Source organism: Melospiza melodia, chromosome 5 (assembly GCF_035770615.1).
Source record: "Melospiza melodia melodia isolate bMelMel2 chromosome 5, bMelMel2.pri, whole genome shotgun sequence".
Lineage (NCBI taxonomy): Eukaryota > Metazoa > Chordata > Aves > Passeriformes > Passerellidae > Melospiza > Melospiza melodia.
The window spans coordinates 81,077,134-81,096,773 of NC_086198.1; positions in this window are offsets into that span (position 1 = coordinate 81,077,134).

Genomic DNA, 19,640 nt, shown 5'->3' on the forward strand with positions numbered 1-19,640 from the left:
AATTTGGTATCAATATGAAATTTCATATATTCAGATAATTTATTCATTGGAGATTATAACCATTAAAATTTCATAGTTGCCTAAATGCTTATGTTCAAGGACTGCTCTGTCTAAAGGAAATCTGACTAAGTGCATATTTGTAGACCAGGTGTCAAGAAATGAAAATACATGGTGTTGTTCCTGGCTTACAGCATACTTTTTGTGAAGAGTATGTAACTGAGGCATGTGTGTAACATTTTACAGTTAACTCATAGCTCAGGAAGGGTTTGGACACTAATCTCAGGCACATGGTGTTATTTCTGGGCTGCCCTGAGCAGAGCCAAAGTTGGATTCAATGATCCTCGTGGGTCCCTTCCATCTCAGGGTGTTATATGATTCTATTCTATGGTATCATATGTATGTAAGCATTAGTTCAACCTAGAGTAACTTCCCAACTCCCATCAAACCTGCCTACTTTATGCATTTGAGAAATATTAGAAGCAGAAAAGACAAAATGTGGCAATATACATCAAGCTCATTAATTCTCAACTAATTTTAAAGATACTAAGCAAGAGTGACATGTTGATGCAAAAGGACCTTATACTTGGCATATGGTGAAGAGAAATACAGGACAGCTGCAAACATTGATGTGCAACACAGAAAACAAACTGTGGCTAGAAAATTATATCTGTCTCTTAGAAGATAAATTCTCACCATCACTCAAAGCTAAAAGAAATTCCACATCGTTGTCACTACAGCTCCCACACATGTGACTTTTTTATCACCTTATCCACGAGAATCTGTCATTTTAAATAGAAACATGAAACATCCAGATAGATTATCTAATTAAGTTTGTAACTGCAATATAAATGACAACAGAGAAGGAAGAAATACGAGCTAAACCCCAGGGTTAATTGGTGTTTAGAGCTCTAAGGTAACTGAGTTGGACTGCTCACTTCACAGGGATGTTTTATCTTGCTGAGAGCTTGCAAAAGCCTCCGTGCAGTACACTGTGTTCTGCACTCTTGGGTCAGATGTGAATATCCTGTTCATAAAAACTAATACTGGAACTGTAATAATTCTTTTTCCTTAAAATTATGAACTTTCCACAAGCAGCAAACGTGATGTTTAAATCTCTTTTAGCACTGCTTAACAGAATTGCCAGGAATCAGATAAGCATCAGAGCCGATACAGTAAGATAGAATATTAATGAAGAATAAATTGAAAGCTTTCTTTGGTTTTGTGTGGGTAAAGAAGGTCTCTCTTTTTTCTTTTTTTTCTTCTCTAAAAAGAAAGTTTGCTAAAAAATTTAGATGGTGATGCAAATTTAAATACCAAAACTACACCAGCTCAAGTTACACTGGTAATCAGACTCATAATTGTGTTCCAATAGAACTTTTCACTTTAATCAGGAATGTATGAGATGAAAACATATTAGGCAACAACATGAAAAATGTTTTGTTGTCTCTTCTTATAGTGGGGAACTCTAGGTAAGTGGAGCTTGTGTATTTCTTCAATAGTGCAGCTGTTAAAATAGGAATACTTTAGCCAATGCTGTCCATCACCTCAACACTTCATCCTGGGGCAGAATCCTCTGACATCAGATATGTGTCTTCACCTGTGGAAGAGTCATTCCTTTTGCTCATTGTTTTGGCTATTACATCAGCTCCAATAAACATAGCTGATAGTTGAGATTTGTTATGAAATTTGAGGAGCTTAAGCCCAAAGCTTCCCCACCTCCAAAACACTACATTCTGCACATTGATTCTGTTTTCTGCTTAACAACAGAGGATGATCTCAAAATAAACTGGTAACTGGCTAAATGGTAGCTTAATGCTGATGGCTGGAAATGCTGTAAGTGTGTCATAGCACAGTAATATCATTGCCTAGCAGTAAACAACAGAACTTAAAAGATGCTATGATTTTCTTCTCATAATGCACCTTTAATCACAATTTTATATTACCTTCAGCATTTATTAAGGTAATAATGCAGTAATTAATAATTTACACATGAATTTATTATAGAAACTGTAATATTTGGTGTACTGCTACCAGAATAATCTAATTAATTAAAATGGAGCCTGTATCACTTACAGTAGGAGGATCAATATGCACTATCCCCAAATTGTCACAGTAAAGTAGCAAGTCATTTTCTATAGATAGGGCCAAATTCAACTCTCCATATTGCTCCAGAAAATCTAGGAAGAACTTCAAATAGCTCCATCAGATTTGGAATTGGACCAAATGGTGCTGTGGGCAGGTGTCACTATCTTTTTTTAAAAGGATTTATTCATCTTCCCTAAAATTCATTTGAACAAAATCTGTTAATCTGCCATGTAGGTAGTGTCTGAAAATTTGATAGATGGATAGATCATATTTTCTGATATTAGTTGAAAAGGAGACACTTCTCTCCACAGAAAAAGATAGTAAGAATTGTGTGCAAAGCACCTTTTTCCTTTGACAAGGCAATTGAGATATTACTATAATAATACATAATGCTAGACTAGAGGCAAATGATTACAAAGTGCATCCTTGACTCTCCCAGGCCATCCCTGAAGGTAGTGCAGCATTCTGTGTGGAAGGAACTGATGCTTTCATTTTGGTACTGATTAGACAGGGATCTCCACTTCAAACCAAACAGAAACCATTGCACAAGCTTACTGCTGGCTGTGCCAACAAAACACAGCAGAAGTGACCTGACAGAAGCAGTACAGAAACATTTATTCTTCCACACTTCTTCCTTGTTTCCGCTGCAGGGGCAAATTTGCATCGTTCTCACCCACACTGGAACATCAGAATGTTGCTTTAGGGGACCATTACTGACCCACACTGTCTCTGGTACTGACCAGTGCAACAGGGATCCCCTGCAGGATTGTGGAATCACAAACCAGTTGTGGAATAAGGTAGCAAAAAGCTTTTTGCTGGTAGATACTACTGTATTCCCTCTGGGACATCCTTCTCCATAATTGAAATACCTGACCTTGTATAAAGACTTTTACTTTAATTCCTTTTTTAAATTACTTTGGCCCTGACACACAGACCTGCTTTTTAAAAGAATGCACAGTATTCTAAAATTGTAATGGAGAAATTTCTAATCTTATCAAGGATTAAAGAAGTAAGCTGTCTAACCAGGCTTCATCTGTGTGCCTGATTTCTTCTGCAAGTCTCTTGTGCCTGCAGTACATTCCTAAAGTCAGCAAGGATCCAGCAATGAACAGCCCAACATTTTTACAGATAGGTTCTAGTAGCAGAACTTGTTTTTACATTGCAGGATAACTCAGACTGTTACCAGCATTTCTCCAAATCTCAGCAGGCTGTCTCAAAGGGTCATCTAAGTCAAAAATCCCAAATGATTTCTTTTACTATAACTTCATATCTACATTCTGGCAAGGCCTGGTAAAGAGACGTATTCTTTGTCCTCATTTATGGATTTGCATGATAAACACGCAGCTTTCTGAAAAACTTAGGTGCTTAAATCTGTGATGAGAAAATGCAATCTGGAAAGACCCATTTATCTGCCAGGATATGCTGCACTGCATCTATAACTAGGCAGATTTACAATCAAAAACACATTTCTGTGTGTGTGAAGTTTCACTGGTAGAATGGAGAATTTCAAAGGCATCTTTAAATGGAATGAAAAAAAGCAATTTCTGTGAAACAAAACTATATTTCTGTAGGTAAGAAATGAGCAGTTTGCCTAATTAAATCAGGCATTAGGACTGCAGATTGTAGAAAACTTTGGGAGAGAGCATGCACTTACTGAAGTAATTCTAACTAAGAAACAAAATGTAAAATCAATACAGTCATTTCAGCCTGTATTTACTTCAGAGAGGGAAAGCCAAGGACAGGATATGTCAGTGACTGGGCTCCACTTAGAGAAAGCATGGCAGAAGATAATTTAATATGACTGTCACTAACCAGAAGATCCTAGGATGATGATTTTACATCATGACACATTTTTGTTTGGTTTATCTGTACCTCTTTCCAAGTATAGTAAAGTACCCGTTAAAGAATTCTGAGGGTTTTTTTAATTTTATTTTTTAAGTTTTGTTGAGTAATTTCAGAGAGGCTGCATTCTCCTTCTGTGTATGGTGATGAGGATTGACCCTGAAGATTTGGCATTTGCCCCTTAAGCTCAGTCCCAGGCTTACCAATCAGAGGGGTCAGCCTCAGGAATTCATCTTTCTGACAGATGTCAAGCATGGCCAGGACAGTGAGGAAAGAAGCTGAACCTGACACATTATGAAGAACACTGAGAAAAGAGACAACAGCCTTGATGATCCAGTGGCTGGGACATGCTAAGCATCACCATCACCTTCTGCTGGTCTCCTCTGAAGTCCTAATGCCAGGCTGAAAGCTCTTCCCACTTGACACAGATTCTTTCTCTAATGACACAGCAATGCTGTTTGCACAGCTCATTTGGTTTAGTTCAAGTAAGGGAAGACAATAGAATTATAAGAAATAATATTATATATGTACACACACACACACACACACTTGCAGAGGAATCTATTACAGATTTAAGTATGTTGAATCCTACTTCATGGCAAATCAAACTGGGAGGGGTAAAATGTTTAATGCCTTCAAATGTCTGGTCTTCTTCCCCCCAAGGTTTTGTGCCCTTTTGGCATGGGCAAGGAATGGAGACATAAATACGTTCTCTTATATTGAGCTCAGACACCACTATATCAAGCAGAACAAAATTGTATTTTAATGTGGTACATTGTAAACTGAAAATATTCAGATATTGCTATATATCCTGTCTGAGGAGGATAAATTCCTATTCAGTTTTAGGAATTTATAAGCATTACTGAAATACATCCAGTCATCAAAGAGGTGACTTAACATAAATGCAGTATAACAGGTCATTATTGTCAAAATTGCATTTAAGCCGCTTTGAAATTCCAAACAGATCACTGCCCAGAAGTCATCCATTTTTTCTGAAGCATGTACCAGTGTGTGTTAGGTTATATTACTAGAAGATCATATCCACAAACACTAAGATGCAGAGAGTCACACTGTGAAGTGAGGGAATCACAACAAACTTGGAAAAAATGAGCCCCTGCCCTGGCTCCTGCCAAGGCTGTCAGAGGACAGCCATCAGTGCTTTGGGGATGGCACTCATCACCATTGGTCACTGGGAGAGCTTTCTGGATCACTTCACAGGTTCCAGTGAGGAGGTGAGGTGAGGATTTACTGTGGGGGGATAGAATGCAAGAATAAATAAAGATAGTGCAGGAGGTAATCTCACCCCTGAGGAGTTGCAGCTGTGCCAATCACCAAAGATCAGGAACAGGCCGGCCCTTAACAGGCCACAGCTGTGTCCAGTGAGGATGAGTGCTACAAAAGGGTGGGTTAGCTGGGTGAGGAGAGAGCTGGAGTTTGTTGGCTGTGCTGTGAGGAGCTGCATGTGAGATATCATCAAGAAGGTATGGAACTTTGGCAATAAGATGGTAACTGGTTACTGCCTACCAAGTTTGGGAGTCGTTGTGGGATGTTGTGGAAGAGCATCTTGGTATTATACAAGACCTCATTATGAGAGGTTTAGGGGAGGAACTAAAGGCATAGAATGGAGAAATCAGCATGGTCTATAAAGGAGCAAGCATGGAAAGAGAGGGTTAGGAATAACAGGGGCCAGTGGCATGTTATCTGACACTTGTCTGACTGTGCCCTGTGCCTAATCACTGCAGTCTGTCCTGTGTTCTCATCAAATTCCATTTCTAACTATTTTATTGGGTGAGGAACTCTATATTCTGGTGCTGTTGGCATTTGCCTGAGTGCAGATTTTTCTCTCCATGCTGTCCTGTGTGGCTGGCTGTGTGCACATGCATGTGTGTCCGTGCAAGGGTGCCCATGTGTGCACATCTACATGCTCAGCCTTGCTGTGGCTGCACATGGGGACACACCAGGACAGCAGCTCTGCCACTCTGGGGTTACTGAATTTGGCAAGTTTGAATTTTTTAACTTAAGAATCAACTAAAAAGAGCTTTGCTCTTAAGAGTTTCATTGTCTCTGGGGTCATCACAGATTACTTCATGTGGGTATTGGCCAAGTTTAACTATGTTCTGTAAAAAAACCAAAATGGAAACAAAAGATTGAGTAACATATGATACTGTCCCACTGAGCTAGAATATATGCATTATCCTGTTGAACTGGCACATTAGCAATGCATTTTCCACCAAGGAACAAAGCCTGCTTTATGAACAAATAGAAAAATATCTTTCTGTGAGGCAATGAAGCGTTTTGCCTGTATATGGTACAGGCCTCTATGGTACAGTTGGTGAAGTATTGTAGCACTGGGTGTCTTGGCAAAAAAAAGTCCCCCAGAAACAGAAGTTGAGGGCTACTGTTTCGAAAATACATTATTGGGAGTTCTATGAAAACTATGTGCATTCTCATCAATGTCTTGCAATTTCAATAGGTAATCATGTGTCCTTGTTACTCTCTGGGTCACAATAATAAATTTAAGAAAAGTGGAAAATTGCACCAAATGAATGCATTCTTGTGACAAAATAGTGATGAGAACTGAAAGTCGTTTACAAGACAAGTAAAAATCTGTTTTGTTCTGCTGCCTTATAAGGAGTAATCACAGCAGGGGATGAAATAGTTTAAACTAAACTATCAGAAAGAAAGGAGGTGCTTCTCTTCATAAAGCAAACACTTCATTGATCCCTTGAAATTGCATATCACAAAAGGAAAAGCTTGCAGCCTTGAAGAAAACAAGGCTTGTTTAAATGACTGCACGAGTGAGACCAAGTCTTTCAAAAGCTTTGTCTCTGTTATAAAGTTCTGTTGGCACAACTTTTTTTGTTCATAATGAGTCAGATCCCCAGCAGCAATGCCTGTAGAGTCTCAGAAAAAAGCACTTATGGCAAGTAGAACTCCTTTTGGCAGTGGGGTTTAGTGGTGGCAGACTGATTTGTCTTTTCTGCATCAAACCTTCAGCTGTAAAAGCTCATCATTTCATGTAACCCATGTAACATAGTATATATCTGCAGTATCCCAGTGCAGTGTTCTTCCAAGATAGTTATGGTGGAAATTTAGGTGTATCACATAGGAAATAAGTCACCTTCAAACTCAGTGTAAATGGAGAATTAACCCCTTTCTTGCTCCAGCCACAGAACCTATAGTTCACCCCAGAACAGCACTCAAGTAATTAGGAGTATACACATGCCCATCTCTCACTTCTCATTTACATTAATAGTGATACTTCAACAAGAAAGCATAGAAAATGCTATGTATTTTTTACTTTTATTTGGGGATCAAGCTGTTAAATTTTTCACAGGTGGTTGAATTGCATGTTTTCCTCAATTTTCTGGGCACACTCTGGAGTCTGGTTTGCACAGGTGCAGGGTACACACAGCTGTAAGTGAAGTCAATGAAAGCTGTTCTGTGGGAACATGAAATGCTCCATAATTCTATGCTCTCAACTGCATTTTTAACATTGTAAAGCCATATATTGAACTCCTTAACTGACTTTTTCAGGGATAAGAAAATAATGAGCCATTGATTTACACCTAGAGTAAAATTATTCGTGAGAAGTTGTTGAAATTTGGCAAAATTATATGAAATGAAAACTTCATTTTTTTATAAATAGAGAGTGTTAAGCATGCTTAAGAAAATGTCACATAGTCCCAGTCTGACTCATGGTAGCTGTTCTCAGAATCCCTATTGTTCATAATAAGAAACTTTCTATTCTTGCAAAAAAAGTTTAGAATCAACTAATCTAAGCCTATTTTCAATTCAAAATTAGTGGCAGAGATGTTTTTTCTTCCCAATATTAAAAGCACTTATAACATCAGAGAGGCTAATTGAGTGTCAAATTTACATCAGTTAATGGCATTTTGCAGGTACTTAAGTTTAAAAAGATCCACATTCATTTTGCTCTGTCCGACTCTTTGGGAGCCTTATGTTCTCTGCTTATAAAAATTGCATTAATGGAAGAGAGAAGACTATAACCTTTTGTAAGGCAAGAAGCAATCATCAGTATGCTTAAATTATGTAATGGATTTTTAATTCTCATCCTTAATTGCAATTTTTACTTATGAGATTCCTTCAAAAGATCAGCTGTCTTCTTTGATAGTGTGTCATCTGATCTGTGTAACATCATCTTGCAAGCTGATCTATGTGTGCTGTGAGATTTGAAGATATGGAATGTGCTTTCACATAATTACATCATTTCACTTTGCTAGCCATTGATAAAGAGACTGGTTAGGCCATCACTTTGGGCAAAGAGGAAGTTAACAAAATGGACTCTTGTAGAGCAAACAAAAGAAAATAGGGAAATCTTGGTGACTTTTTACTCTTGTGAAGCTGAGAGCATGGAGCAACCCAACCACATGCAACTCGTGGTTACTCTACAGTCTGTGGAGAATAAATTAATATGGAAGCTGTATGGAAGTATGCAACAAAGATGTATGGAGTCCAATAATCTGAATTTCACAACCCAAAATTCCAGTCTAAGATCCCTTGAGGTTGTAACAGAAATCGAAGCTGTATTTTTGTATTAAATGGAAGGTTGCTTATGGAATAAACTCATGGGAGGCCTGGTGATCATAATGGTTCTAATGCCTGGTTTTGCAGCTATTTTGCTCTAAGGTAAGTTGCATGGTAGGCATTCTTCAAGCAATATTCCAGACAATGGACAGAATAGGGAATAAAAATTGTCAGAGAAAACACAGGCAAGCTAATTCAAATACAAGTCATTACCAGTGGAATATGCCAGAAGAGTTTGCAGTTGCAGTAGGTCTACACAGTATTATTATAGTGGCACAAAATACCAAAAGGCATCTCTCATGTATCTGTGTCTAAAGGGAATTAAACCTCAAAGAAGATGCCTGTTTGGGCCCTCTTTGCATCCAAATACTCAAGGCTGGACTGAACAAACAAGTTCTTTCAAGGCACACCCATTTGCTACTTGTATATAAACATGAAACTCTTATGTTGTGTGTAACTATAATGGTTTTGGAGCACACATTTTACACAGGAAGAGTGCTCTGCTCCTGTTTGAAGGGCATAAACTTTTATAAGATTTCATTGTAAAGACTCTCAGAGAGCCAGCTATTTAAAATTTCTTTTGGAGATTACAGAGTGATTTTGCCAACAAAATCTCTTTCTTATTCTGCTTTCTTTTTAATTTCATGTCAATTAAGGTCATAATTGTATAATCAGTGTAGGAAATTCAGGAGAGAGGAAGAAATACAGTGGGAGGAAGAGGATATTTTCACTTGTTCATACATTCACTTCACTGACATGTACTGGTAAGTAACACTTCCTTCATTTTGAAAAATTGCTAAATTGGTCTCAAAAAACCTATTCCAAAGATATATCTTCACCTAAAGTGCTTTTGGTGTAGCCTGGACATTTCTTAAAAGGAAGCAAGGAATCATAACTCATATAAAAAAAGTTAAGCAAATATTTGATCATATTGAAGTATCAGTGGAAGATACAAAATAATTGAAAACTTTTCTTATTTGTTTCTTCTCTAATTTTTTTTAAGAAAGCCTTAGTAAATCAGGAAAATTCAGTGGAGTTTAAGGTAGCCAAGAAAAGAAAAAAGGCAATTTACAGTGCAGGTATTGGGAGTAGTAAATTATAGGATGCTCTTGCCTCAATTGATTTCCAGTTGATTTAGTAGTAGAAAAGTTATTCTTCAAATTGAATCTAAAGTTATTGAGTTCTTAATTTCACTTTATTTTGTACTCACTTGTGATCTCTGACAAGTTATAATTGAGGTAACTACACTGGCTTTAGACTTGTGATCTCTGACAAGCTATAATTGAGGTAACTACACTGGCTTTAGAAAAAATTCCCATTGAGTTTATTTTGCCAGGTGTGGGTTTGGAGCTAAATCATAACATAATCAATCTGGGATTCAGGAAGTCTAAGGCTTATTTTACTTTAAAAAGTAGAGGTGTAAAATGCTCCTGATGTCTTTCTCCATCTTTTACTTCTTCCTCTCCACATCAAATTTGAAGTAGCTGGGTTTTGGCACCCATTTCCAGTGCTGCCAAAGCCTGGTTAATAACATGGACAGCACAGGCATGTAAGGTCTTCCTCAGGTAGATGCTTGATCCTCATACAGACCAGACTTCTAACTGGTTTTTCAATAAAAGTAATATTTGCAGCTCTTGAGCCTTCCACCATTGCCTATGGGGAGGGTAGTGGAACAATGAGTTCTGTAATCCTGTAGTCAGGGCTAATGGGAAGGAAAAGCAACTAAAGAAGAATGAAGAGTAGTTTGACTGAATTTCTCCTTCCTCAAACACCATGGTGTGGAGCCACAAAGTAGGAGATCTTGTTAACAGTCACATTCTTCCTAGCTACAGTGAGTAAATTAGGTATGTGTGGACTGCCTGAAATCTTCCAGCAGCGACATAACGAGTGATATTGGCTCTGCTGCTCTCTTCTAGATCTGTATCAGCTCTCTGTCCCCACAAGCACAGTTCTGGCCTACAATTTAGGCTGATTGCATGTCTGAGATTAAGAACAGAGAGCAATCCTTCTCTTCTCTTGTCCTCTTGTGCCACCAAAAGCCTCTTGAGAGTCACTTGGGCAGAAGCAGCACACGCAATGTAAGATGGGGTACAAAGCAGGTGCCAAATTTCAAATTTCCCCAACTTTTTTTTTCCACCTGTCCCAGATCTGTTTACTCCTTGCTTTGGTAGGAGATTTGGGAAGTTGTCCTTTGAGGTAGTATCCGTGATGATGACTTCTTGAAATGCCCAAGTGTCTTATTTCAGTTCTTGTTTGCTCGGTCCCAGCCCATCTGTCCTACACCTCCTGTCCACCAAAACAGAGTGATATCAACTGTCCAGGTTTTATCAGATGTGAAGTCAGGTGTGATACATCAGTGTATGGGAAGTAGCTCCAAACATTGTTACCCAGTTAATGCTCCCATTTAAGGATATGCCCTGACAGTGAAATTCTGGGAATGCTACTCTTCCTGCATGCTGTCTCTTGAGACAGTTTTACTCCACATTGCATTCCTCAGCTTGATGGCCTCAAAGGTATTGCCTCACTTCTACCTAATGCCACCACCTGTGGCCAGAACCCTTGGGGTCTACAATGAACCTTACGAAGTTTGAGTCGTGGAACCTCAGTAGATCATTGTCTCAAGTCTAAAACACAAGAAGTAATTTGAAGTGAAAACCTAGGGAGTAACTCTTTTTTTTTTTTCCAAAGTGGTTGAATAGTGGGTTCTGTTACCAAAGAAATTATTGAGACCAAAAAATGTGCCAAGATAACAATAAAGTGGTAAAACTGCAACAGCAATAAAAAAAAAATGAATTTTGTATAATTAATATGAAAAAAAAAATTGAGGAGACATTAGACATAGCACCACACTCTGTGACCACTCTGAAGCAAGTGGTAAACATATATAATTCTTGGGGATTACTCTGCATTTTACTTTTGCAGGGTTGATTACTTCATTTTAGGAGACATAAAGTGTATTAAATCTAATCCTATTATATCAATTGTTACGTTTCTTCAATGTGAACTTTTCTAGGACTTAGGTTTTACCTTTTTGCTCTCATTTTCAACAATTTATAATGTGTACTTTGGAATCCTAAGCAATTAGGAGACAGGTACTTTTACTCTCATTAAGTTCCATTATTTTTCAAAGTTTGGAAGAAAGGACCCAGAGGATGAAGGGACTAATACTAAGGAGAGTTAGAGCTTATTTTGTTTGTTTGTTATCACCCAATAGTCCTGAATTCATTCATCTTCTATGCATATTAACATCTGCTCTTCTCTCTTTACAAAATGTTGATACTCTGACTGATATTTGAGTGATAAACTGAATATTTCTTCAAGTGTAAACATTATGTTAAGTTGCTTGGAAATAACTACTCTTCAAATGGTTTTGACTCTTGCATATTTGAAGATGCTACAGAATAAAAAAAACTACAAACCAACCAAAAAGCCAAACAAAACCCCAACACCATCACTGTAAGCATTTCACTGGGCAGTTTTTCAAATTAATGCAGTTTAACTATTACATTAACTTAATGGCTATTTTCCCCTACTTTAACCATGTTAAATGTGCCGGCAATAATGAGCTTCTAATGCTGTCTCTTCCAAGTCTCAGAGGCATCTTTAGAGCTCTGCTTATCTCCTGGATCATAAAGCTGCATAATTTAGAATTCAAACAATTAATTTAAAACTGAAACACTTGGAATTACCATAAAATTAATCAGAAAAAAATCTTAGCATTCCCATTCTGTTTATCTCTATTTAGTAAATTTGAAAGTGTAGGGTGAATAAAACTTTACAATATTCTGTTTTCTACTTATGAATCAGCTGCTACAGGCATAAGTATATCTAAGACTGTAAGGGATATTTTCAAAACTTTTTCCAAAAAATTCTTGTATCTATTAAGCTAAGATGATTCTTTTGGTAAAACAAATTTTTTAGATTTCTCCATACCATTAACTTAAATAGAAACATCTTTAAAATAGTCATTTCTAACCTATTTCCAGATTTACAATACACAAAGGTAGCTGATGCACATAATCAGAAATGCTACTTATTAAGTGGCTAAATTCTAATAATTGTGCAACTCACAGCGCTGTGTCAATATTTTAAAATGTCCCTGCAATTAAACTGTTTTATTTCCTTTGTTGTGCTTCTGAGTGCTACAAGTGTCCCTTGTAGGCTGCGTTATTGCTAACCAAGGAAGAAAATTGTAACAAGAAATTGGATTTATCTCTTGCCTGTATCATCAATAAGACCTTTATATAATAAAAGGCTGAGGTGCCTAATGTAGTAGAGTATCTTTTCTAAGTACCCAAATGACAATTTGAAGTCCCAGATTTAGGCCCCTACTGCCATCACAATTTCCTGGCAACACGTAGTTACCAAAGTAACTTCTCTCATCTTATTTGAGATACCTTTATCTGATCTAGTGTCCATCTATAGTCAAGATTGTGGTGGGATGAAACTGATCTAATCTCTTTTGGGAAGATTATAGGTGACTATATGTGGTCAAGTGAATCTCTGTCCAGCAGTCTTTTCTCTCCGTTGGGAGAGTGGCTTAGTTACCAGGACACATAAGGATATAAATGAAATCCAGTCCCTGTCCCTCAGATAAGATATATGCTGCTCATGGCAACAGCAACTCTGTCCACTCTGAATCTGGGTCTTAGTTTTCATTTTCTGACTATTTTTTCAAAGAATTGAGTAGGAATCTTTTGCTATTTCTACTTATTTCTTGTTAAATTTTCCCAGTACTTGTTTCATATAGCACAAGCAATCCTGATTCCCACTTTTCCAGCTGAATGTCTTTGTATCACTAAGCAAAACACTACCTTTTCCTTATATTTTGGATGTGTGGTTTCTTCTCTGCGCTTCATTCTTTGCTGTGACTTTCACAGACTTAATGTAGGATAGCTATTTCCTGGGTTAAACTGTCCTTCTGGGAACATATGGGCAGTGGAAACCCTTCTGAGATAGCTGGGAATACATTTTGGGTCTCTGTTTCACAGGTGACTGCCCTAATCATCTGGTAGCTGTACACTTAGTACTATTAGTGTAATTCTTCTTTCTTTATGTTTTAAGAAATAATCATAGCATTGAATATCTAGAAATGGAAGGGATATACAAGGATCATCCAAGTCCAACGCCTGGTCCTGCACAGGACAGCCCCAGGAATGGCACTGTGTGCTACAGAGCTTTGTGCAAACACTTCTTGAGCTCTGTCAGGCCTGGAGCTATGGCCACTTCCCTGGGGAGTGTCTTCCAGTGTTCCTAATGTCTGGACACAGTTTTGTGACATTTGCTGAGGTCCTGTCACTGGTCACAGAGAGAAGGGATCAGTGTCTGCTCCTCTGCTTCCCCTCATGAGGCAGCTGCAGAGTGCGATGGGATCTCCCCACAACCCGCTCTCCTCCAGGCTGAAAAGTCCAAGAAACCTGAGCTGCTCCTCATACGGCTTCCACTCTAGACCTCCACCATCTCTGTAAGCTTGATGTGCTTTCCAGTAGTTCCATATGGCTCATGACCATAACTTAGTACAGTAAATACAAGCATGGAAAACTTTCTGGTGGAAACCAGCACCTCTTTAAGTACTGCAGGTCTATTTAATAGCTGAGCAGACTTCTGGATTTTAATTTTGTGCATTTTATCACAATAGCATTAATCATAGTACACTTTGGCCACTAAAAATGTTAGTATCTGATGCAAGATAAACATCTGTTTTTCCTCTACCATCCTGCTTATCTTAGTGCTACCAAGTTCCAAGATGTTTTCAAAAATATTAATAGCTAATTTAAAGGCAACAATTTTAGAACTTGTGCTTACTAGTTCTCCTAAAACTTTTAGGAAAAAGAAGAAAAATGTTAAATTTTGAGGTCTTTAATTTCCCATAAAGAAATAAAGCATTTCATTATAGATGCCATCTGAAACATTACAATTTGCTGAAGCTTAGTGGTTCCCATGTGATCAGACAGCCACTGTGTTATCTAGCTGTGCTCTCCAGATTGGGATGTGTCACCCATGACTCACTGTGGGCCTCCCCTCCGAAAATGCTGTTGTGCACAACTCTTAGGCTTGTGGTGCATTGCTGAAAGTGAGATCATGAGGACATGTACTCCAGTTAATGATTTGAAGGCAGCTTCACCTGACACATGCTGTGTTTAAAGTGAAATTTTGGTGGAGAACAGAACAGAAGTTGTGAAGTTAATCTCCCTGTTGTATCCACTCCTTGGTTTGGGTGAGAGAACGTTGCAGTGCACACAAGGTCAATTCCTTCCAGAGGCCAGGTGTGAGAGATGTGCACTGCCAGTTTTCTTAACAAAATGTGTGCTGGAGACATTTAGGATGTGTGGGACCTGTTGAAATTCAGTAAAACTCCCCAGCCACATGCAGTGTGGGTATGAGATCCTGAGTACCAACTTATTTGATGTACTGGTCTCTTCTTTCTGCATCATGCCATTTGCTTATACGGACATAGCCACAGGGAAATCTATGTAACAAATAAAAAACAAACATCATGTTCCAATTTCATGCAAGAATAAAAAGCAAAAATGCTTTACTTTATAGTTTCTTACAGTGCCCCCACTGATATCATGTGAGAGCAGATTCCAGAAATGCATTAAACACTCTAAGTAATTTTAGTCATGTCTTATCCATTCTCTCTGTCATGCTCTCCTTAGGCAAAGAACTGTACATGCAGAGCTTTGTTCTGACTTTGTTACTAGTTAGTTATTTTATTTTATTGCCTGTACCACGTTATATTTGTATTGGAGTAAGCACACTGAAGAAAAAATATTTTGGTGTTTGGAAAAGAAGGACCAAACTTTTGATGGACTTTAGCCCCTGTGGAAACTTTTGACACTTTTTTCTCCTAATCAGATGAATTTTAGCAATTGAAAGGATGAATTCAAAAATTTTCCCTTCTGAGAAAATCTGAATATATTTGCTATTTATTTCTGTGACAAAATGAAGAAATAGTGGAATGTGTGATGGGGTTGAAATAATAATTTGTATTCACCTTTAGTAACCAAAAAATATTGTTTATGTGATTCACTTGATTTTTTTCTGCTCAGCACTATTATTTCTCAAGTTCTTTGCCATAAGCTTATTTGTATGGATAGAAAGTTAGAGATAATGAGTAAAAAATTCAAAAAAGAAAGTGAAAAAGGGTCTCTTTCTTGATTTTGAGATTTAGAAGAGGGGTGAGGATAGTGACAAGCAGTAATTCACCCACAACAGACACTTATTTTTTTCCTTTTTGAATATACAGCTTCTCCATGAAAAATCAGGAGCCTCGTTTCTTTCTTTTTCTTACAGACACACAATTAAAATTACACTTTACATCCAAAACATAAAGAGGAAGACCACAGCTAGAAACTGAAACTGAAAAACAAAGCAAAACCATAAAAGAAAATTAAGGTTTTTTTGGGGTTTTTTGTTTGTTTTGGTTTGGTTTTGTTTTTTTTTTGTTTGGTTGGTTTTTTTTTGGTTTTTTTTTGTTTGTTTTTTTTTTTTTTTGCAGTAAACAGTGCCAGTAAGACAAGTATTCTGGGTCTTAATCTTCTGATTATATAAAACTTTGTGGTTCCTCTAAAATTGATGTTCCTGTCTGAAGGATGTGGTTCCTCTTGACATCCTTAGCTTTTCTTCTAATTAAAAAAGAAGGAAAAAAAAGGAGATACAATTCACTTGAATGCAGCAACCTTTACAATTAGTATTTAACTGTCCATAAAAGTACTGATTCTCTTAATGAACCTGCTGCTACCATTGTTTACTACCTTGAAATTAAGGGGGAAGTAAGAACCGATCATTAAGCAAATCTCATGTTACTGTTTACCTACCTCTATAGTCCCATTATCACTTGTAATTACATATAGTTAATCAGTGCCAGTATCCAGGAAAAAAAGTTTATTGAATGGAACAAGATGAAATAGATGATACCTCAATGCTCAAACTGTAACACTGGTCTAATGTAATTTCTCATAGAAAGTTAAATTGTAAAGTTTACATTTAGTTTAACCAAATGTCGCACTCTAAAATGTGCAGACCATCAAAATATTTCTTAATGACGGAAATTAATCAGTTGTTCAGATATTCATGCTTGATTTAGAATAATTAAAACATGAGACAGAAAGCAATTAAAGAGAATATGCTAAATTCATGGTCTTTTTGGAGAATGTTTAACATGCACGATGACTAAATTACTTGCAGTTTTTTATGGGAAGGCCTTTAGCAGAGGTTTCACATCTTTGTGTTTTAGAAACATCAATCAAGTTCTTCTCACAATTCCTCTCAGGTACCACATGTAAACAGTCAAGTAGGGCAAATGCAAAGCAACACAGAAAGAGTTTGGGATTTAGGATTTTATTTTCTCCTCCAGTATCTTTTTTTAATGAGAAGATGTTATCTGATAGGAGATAGAAGTGTCCATCATGAGAAGTTCCTGTTTCTTTTTTTCATACCTCCACATTTCAAAATTGCTGGCATGATCCACTTTCACTCATTATTGCCAGGACATTGCAAACACGAGATGATCCCATGGGGCTGTGGGAGCCAGGAATGGAGAGTCACAGATGGGGGCCAGTCAGGATCCTCATAGGCATGGATGCAGTCACACCATGCCTCAGCAGAGAAGATCCAGTGATGGAAACCAGGGCCATCCAGCAGGACAGGGATAACCAGGCACCAGCAATACAGGTGATGACTAAAAGAATAGAGTTTAGTTTGCTGTTAGAAAGGAATTATTTACTGTGAGGGCAGTGAGGTACTGGAACAGGCTGCTCCAAGAAGCTATGGATGGCCTATCTCTGTGTGGCCACTGCTCTGTTCACAGAGAGCGGCAGGCACAACTCTTTCCCAGGACTTTTCCTGGGGAAGGCAGTGAGAAGCTCAGAGAAGAAGAGAAAACAATTCTTATCTCTATTCACTGCTCCTGTTGTTTGGCATATGTGGAATGTTATGGAGATTGTTTACCCAAAGTGAATTGTTTATTGAACACCAGTGAAGGTTGTTTTGATTCCTTGACCTGTTGACTCAAAACTGTGTCCTGGCTGTTTCCAGACAGTCGTGGGTTTTTCTTTAGTATCACTTTAGTATTCTTTAGTATAGAATTAGTGTAATATAGTATAGCTTAATAAAGCATTTTTTCTGCCTCCTGAATCATGGAGTCAGAGCACGTTATTCCCTGGCTGGGGGATCACCTGTTTCTACTATATCTCTGGAAGTGTTCAGGACCAAGCTGGATGGAGCCCTGAACAAGCTGGTCTAATGGAATGTGTCCCTGCCAATGGCAGAGGGTTGGAACAAGAGGATCTTTAATGTCCTTTACAGCCCAAACCATTCTGTGCTTCCATGGCGGTTCAGGACCAAGGACAAGAAAGAGATGTAAAAACAGGGTCAAGGTCGGTGGGAGGCTGGTGCAAGGCAAGTCCTTACAACCCTTCCCTACAGCAAGGTGCAGGTCCTGAGCTTGCACTCAGGCCCAATTTGGGCTCTCTCTTCCCACTTTCCAAAGTGGAGACCGGGAGGAGCCGTCTCACAGTCCTTCGCAGCAGCCTGATCCATGGTCACACATGGGGCAGAGCTGACCTCCAGCACCAGCAGATAAAGTTTTGGTGAGGAGACATCTTGAAAAAGCTCATTACAGATCATGATGGTCACAGCTGATCAGGGCAATTAGAGCTTGTTGGTGTGCCCAAGAGAGCAAAGAGATGAGATAAAACAAGGCTTCGATCTTTGGCTGAAATTACTACCCTTTTGAAATCTATAATTGAACATGCAGCTGAAAAATGTAAAACCATGTTTAGACTTAAAAAATGAAAGAAGACAATTTGTTTTGAATACTTGGCTGAATGTTATGTCTTGAATTTTTAATTAACTTTTTCAAGATTTCAAATTTTCTTTCATAGTCAACATGGGTACTCTTTTGGTGTGGGGTTTTGTGTTTGGCTCTTTTTTCATTTGCTCTCCTGATAAACCTATGTATATTTTTATCTCATAAGGGTAATTTCACAGAAAATTCTGGATATCAATTTTTTTATTAGATTTTTCCCCCTAACAATTGATATGAGCTTTTTCAATGAATTTCTGTAAAATTTTACAGGTAGCTTTGCTGTGAGTCATGAACTGGAATGCTGACTCTGGCTTTCAGTTAATTGCCACACTTACAATTATAGAGTGGGTAATATAGTTATGAACTGCTTCTCACCTATAGCTCCTTTGTGGTTGTAATAACTGTAGATGGATGTTTTTTTCTCGTCAAACATGATTTTTCAGAGCGGTTTCAAAGCCTCTATAGAGAATTCTGCAAAACAGTAACACTTACAACCAAAGATAAATAGGTATTTGGAAGCTGTAGTTTGCATATATATGTATGCCTGTGTCTTTAATACAGATATTAAATATATAAAATATAAAAATATATTTACTTCTGATCTTTTCAAGGTAAACCAAAACAGTTTAAATCAAATGAAAACTATGAAAATTTTTCTTTATTTTGCTTTTTTTTCCAATACCACAAAGAGTACTAAGAAATATGACCAAAATTGAATTCTTATAGCTTGGTTTATTGCATATTTAAAACATAAAAAATTAATTTTGTGGATTTGAATATTCTGACTTTGTCTTTTATTTCCTATATACAAGAAATTGTACATCTTTACTGCTTTGATGAAATTTTGTTTAAATCTGAAACTCAGAGAATGAAATTGATAGTTATTTACTGGTTCACATACAATAAAGAAATATTTATGTTCATATTTAAATTCACCTAATTTTGATGTTCCCTTGCTTGATAATAGCAGTGTACAACTAAACTTGAAGAGCAGTAACTAAGGTAAATGACAACATTAAAAATATTTTTGTGTGTGTGTCATGAAAATTCAATACATTTTCAAATTAATCAAAATTCAACCAAGTGTAGAATTTCTCCAGTACTTATGCTTTCAGGCCATGCATTTGAAATAAATTCATTTAATTTTATGGTGTCTATCAATTATTTGCTCAGGGTAGTGTTTTTTAAGCAATTAATAGACATGAAAAATATTTTACCTGTTCATCTCAGAATTTAGGCTCTAGTCTGAACACTGAAGCTTCTTTTTGGGAATGGGTGGAAATTATTTTCCAAGTAATTGAAATTCTTCAGGTGAGCAAAAGCATGCAGTTATGTGTTTCAGCCTAACACAATT